The sequence below is a fragment of the Pelophylax lessonae genome (assembly GCF_965119305.1).
Source record: "Pelophylax lessonae genome assembly, chromosome: 8".
Lineage (NCBI taxonomy): Eukaryota > Metazoa > Chordata > Amphibia > Anura > Ranidae > Pelophylax > Pelophylax lessonae.
In genome coordinates, this window is record NC_138775.1 from 291,636,163 (window position 1) to 291,641,811 (window position 5,649).

Below are 5,649 nucleotides of genomic sequence, written 5' to 3' on the forward strand. Positions count from 1 at the left end.
CACTGGGGTGATCCAAGGTCTATAGGGTATGCATCCTTTGGGGTGATCTGAGGTCTGTGGAATATGCATGCATTGGGGTGATCTGAGGTCTGTAGAATATGCATGCATTGGGGTGATCCAAGGTCTGTAGAGTATGTATGCATTGGGGTGATCTGAGGTCTGAAGCGTATGCATGCATTGGGGTAATCTGAGGTCTGAAGCATATGCATTCATTGGGGTGATCCGATGTCTGAAGCATATTCATGCATTGGGGTGATCTGAGATTTGTAGAGTATGCATACACTGGAATGACCTGATATCTGTAGAGTATGCATGCATTGGGGATGATTTGAGGTCTGTAGAGGGTGTATGGATTGGGGTGATCTGAGATCTGTAGAGTATGCATGCAATGGCATGACCTGATATCTGTAGAGTATGCATGCATTGGGGATGATTTGAGGTCTGTAGAGGGGGTGTGCATTGGGGTGATCTGAGATCTGTAGAGTATGCATGCATGCATTGGGTTGATCCAAGGTCTGTGGAGTATGCGTGCATTGGGGTGAACTAAGTTCTGTAGAGTATGCATGCACTGGGGTAATCCAAAGTCTGTGAAGTATGCATCCATTGGGGTGATCTGAGGTCTTCTCCTGTGCATTCATGTGTAGGTAAATATATGCCTACTCTGTAGGCCTTAGGGCCCGTTCACAATACTGGCTGCAATAGAATGCAGCTGCTGGTGTGCAGTAAGATGACATCCGTACCGATGCATCCATTGAGGCAAATCATTTTTTTTAAGCAAACAAAGAACCATCTCACCAACTGGCCTGGTAGGAGACAGGGCATTTCACCTTATCTTTTGGTGGGAGTGTGCTGGAATCGCTGCCCAGAGCATTCCCAGGACACCTAGTGTGAACCAGCCTTTAGGGCTCATTCACACAACATGCTGTGACCTGTGTTTTTCTGCACTGGACAAACACAGGGTGCATAGGACATTGTGGTGTGCCCTGTTCACACCAAAACGATGATGTGATGTGTGTTGCAGTGGAGAAAATTGCAGCATGTCTGCATTTTTCCACAGGTTACTGGGTGGCACCATATGTCACCAAACAACAGTGCAACACATTGCAAGGCTGTGCAGTCGTGAATGAAGTGTCACTATATGACTTAAAATAATGTTAAAGATAAGATGCACTGAAACACTGACACTCGTCCTAACCTGCACTGAATAATTCTGCATTTTACCATGCAGGCTAGTGTGAACCTTGCCTTACAGTCTGCCACAATGGCACAATGACAAGAAATACCGCCATATTGGTTACAGCAGTGAGTTCATCCGTGTTGGATAAAGGTTGCCATCATCCCTTTAATTATATAGAAATATTGTAACAAACCTCTTTGTGGGACTTTTAAAAGGCAACCAAATCAGCAGGAAAGATATTACTGTAAAAATATGAATATTTATTGGTAGTAACTCGCATGAGGCCTATATTGGTTTTAAAACATCAGCAGACATATGATAACATGATTCATGTATGGAGTGGTGATATCCAATACAATGAGTGACTGCACATTCCCCAAGGTTAAGTAATAGTTATACATGGAACGGGCAATCCAACATCATTTCAAAAGTCTTCATCTGGGATATTAATCACCACCCTGAAAGTAGAAAAGTTCTGCCATAATTTACATTCCACAATCATATATCATGGTACATCGAGATTTATTTAAATCTATATTCACATACAGTACCTCACAAATGTGAGTACACCCCTCACAATTTTGTAAATATTTTATTATATCTTTTCATGTGACAACACTGAAGAAATTACACTTTGCTACAATGTAAAGTATGTTACATAGTTAGTCAGGTTGAAAAAAGACACAAGTCCATCTGGTTCAATCAAAAAAAAAAAAAAACAGTATTGAAAACCAAACCATACAATCCCGTATACACAATCCTATACCCGCAAGTAGTGAGTGTACAGCTTGTATAACAGTGTACATTTGCTGTCCCCTCAAAATAACTCAACACACAGCCATTAATGTCTAAACCGCTGGCAACAAAAGTGAGTACACCCCTAAGAGTCCAAATTGGGCCCAAAGCCTAAACCATCTTGAGTATAGAGTTCACCAGAGCTTCCCAGGTTGCCACTGGAGTCCCTCTTCCACTCCTCCATGACAACATCACCGATCTGGTGGAGACCTTGTGCTCCTCCACCTTCCATTTGAGGATGTCCTACAGATGCTCAATAGGGTTTAGGTCTGGAGACATGCTTGGCCAGTCCATCACCTTTACCCTCAGCTTCTTTAGCAAGGCAGTGGTCGTCTTGGAAATGTGTTTGGGGTCGTTATCATGTTGGAATACTGCCCTGCGCCCCAGTCTCCAAAGGGAGGGGATCATATTCTGCTTCACTATGTCACAGTACATGTTGGCATTCATGGTTTCCTCAATGAACTGTATCTCCCCAGTACCGGCAGCACTCATGCAGCCCCAGACCATGACACTCCCACCCACCATGCTTGAGTGTAGGCAAGACACACTTGTCTTTGCACTCCTCACTTGGTTCCTGCCTCACACGCTTGACACCATCTGAACCAAATAAGTTTATCTTGGTCTCATCAGACCACAGGACACGGTTCCAGTAATCCATGTGCTTAGTCTGCTTGTCTTCAGCAAACTGTTTGCGGACTTTCTTGTGCATCATCTTTAGAAGAGGCTTCCTTCTGGGATGACAGCCATGCAGACCAATTTGATGCAGTGTGCAGCGTATGGTCTGAGCACTGACAGGCTGACCCCCCACCCCTTCAACCTCTGCAGCAATGTTAGCAGCACTCATACGTCTATTTCCCAAAGACAACCTCTGGATATGATGCTGAGCACGTGCATTCATGTTCGAGGCCTGTTCTAAATGGAACCTGTCCTGTTAAACCGCTGTATGGTCTTGGCCACCATGCTGCAGCTCAATTTCAGGGTCTTGGCAATCTTCTTATAGCCTAGGCCATCTTTACGTAGAGCAACAATTCTTTTTTCAGATCCTCAGAGAGTTCTTTGCCATGAGGTGCCATGTTGAACTTCCAGTGACCAGTATGAGAGAGTGAGAGCAATACCACAAATTTACACACCGGCTCCCCATTCACACCTGAGACCTTGTAACACTAATGAGTCACATGACACCGGGGAGGGAAAATGGCTAATTGGGCCCAATCCGGACATTTTCAATTAGGGGTGTACTCACTTTTGTTGCCAGCGGTTTAGACATTAATGGCTGTGTGTTGAGTTATTTTGAGGGGACAGCAAATTTACACTGTAATACAAGCTGTACACTCACTACTTTACATTGTAGCAAAGTGTCATTTCTTCAGTGTTGTCACATGAAAAGATAGAATAAAATATTTACAAAAATGTGTGGGGTGTACTCAAATTTGTGAGACACTGTATATTGAAAGCCCTGTCCGTTTCCCTGTTGAGCTCAACAGTCCCATTTCCAGCAGGGCATAGATGGAAACATCCGCCCCAATATAGGGCTATATACTGAGGCAGAAAGAAATCATTACTATATTTCTTTACCACCATATTGGTGAGAAGAGAAACAAAGATAAACAAGACCTCTTCAATGTTGGAGTAAATTGTAGATGTAGAAGTACTGGGCTGCACATAAAATTCTGCAGGTAATTCTGCAAGCTACTAATAACAGCAATCACTGGGAATGGGCATGGCGATTTTTGGTGAAATTGACTTTGCTTCACAATTTCTGAGTTCACCATCGACAAAGTGGAAACACTCACTTTCACTCATTGAGCAATCTCGTTCCTTTATTTAGAATGTATGTTTTTGTTCAATTGGTGGTGATTTTATTTATTTAGCTACCTGAGCTCCGGTCGGTTTTACTCCCTTCATGACCAGGGCATTTTTTGCTATTTAGTACTGTGCTACTTTAACTACTTGCCGACCATGCTACAGCCATATGACGGCTACAGCGCCGTCGTCCAGTTCCAGTCTATTGACGTCCTTCCAGAGCCACATCCGCTGCGGCGGATATCCTGCGCGTATCCTTCAGACACAGCAGATCACAGATCAGGGTAAAGGGCCAATCATAACTGATAACAATGTAAACACACTTGCTGTTTATCGGTATTCCTCTCCTCACGTGTTGTCTCAGCGTGAGGAGAGGACAACCAGTAACCGACAAGTGTGAAAGGGGACATCTACACTGATAATCAAGGCACTGATCATCAGTGTCCTGATGATCAGTGATGCCAATCAGTGTCCATCAGTGCTGCCAATCACTGCCCATCAGTGCAGCCTATCAGTGCCCTTTGGTGCCACCTCATCAGTGCAACCTCAGCAACACACATCAGTGAAGGAGAAAAATTACCTGTTTGCAACATTTTATTAAAGAAACTAAAGGCCCGTACACACGTGCAGATTGTCGGCCGAAAAGATTCGGCCGACGACCGATCGGCCGATTTTCGGCTTGTTAGTATGATGCTTCTGACAGCCGACAGCGCACTTTCGGCCGAACAGAATCTGTCGTGCAAGCATTAAAATTTTTGTATGCCAAGAACGGCCGAATGTTCGCCAGTCAGTACAGATTTCGTCCGACAGACAGTAGATTTGCAAGACTGGGCATGCTCAGAAAAGAAAAAACACAGGGAAAGTTAACCATCACATGACATCACTTCTGCAGTCGGCTGTTGTTGGCGGACAAAATTCTTGTGCAGTCTTTTGCACTTTTCAGCGGACACGACAGCCCGGGGACAAAAGACGGCCGATCGTTCGGCCGACAATCTGCACTTGTGTACGGGGCTTAAGAAAAGGGTGTTTTTTTTTAAATTTTCAGTCTTTTTTAATTTGTTTAGCAAGGAATAAAAAACCCCAGTAGTGAGTAAATGCCACCAAAAGAAATATGTGTGAAAAAAGGGAAGGGGGTGAAAGGGCCCAGTAGGCAAGTGGTTAACTAGTAAATGTGCGGCCATGCAACACTGTACCCAAACAAAATTTATATACATTTTTTTCACACAAATAGAGCTTTCTTTTGATGATATGTGATCATCACTGGGATTTTTATCTGTTATTATAAAAAAAAACAACAAACAAAACAACAATTTTGAAAAAAAAAAAAACAATATTTTCTACTTTCTGTTATATAACATATCTGATTATCTGATTAAATCAAACTTCTTCATACATTTAGGCCAAAATGTATTCTGCTACATGTCTTTGGCGAAAAACTATGATACCCTAAGGCAACCCTCAAAAATTCCACTCGCCTGCTCGCATTTTTCGAGTGGAATGATGAGGATGGCGAGTAAGGGCTGTGCTGTAAGAAAAGGGTGGACCCGGGGCGCAGAGCAGTCCACCCATTGTGTGACAATAGCGAATGAATGTTCGCTATTGTCACATGGATCCTGCTCCTGATCCTCCTCCTGGCCAATCAGGAAGCGGGTCCGAGACCCGTTTCCTGATTGACCGAAAGGTGAACAATTGCCATTGGCCAAGGAGGAGGACTTGGGAGACGCAGAGGATTGAGGAGAAGCCGCCGCTGCATCAGGTAAGTGCACGCTGGTCTCTCTGCACGCTGTGAGCACTCTGCATTTAAGGGGGCACGATGTGGGCACTCTGCATTTAAGGGGGCCCGATGTGGGCACTCTGCATTGAAAGGGGGCATG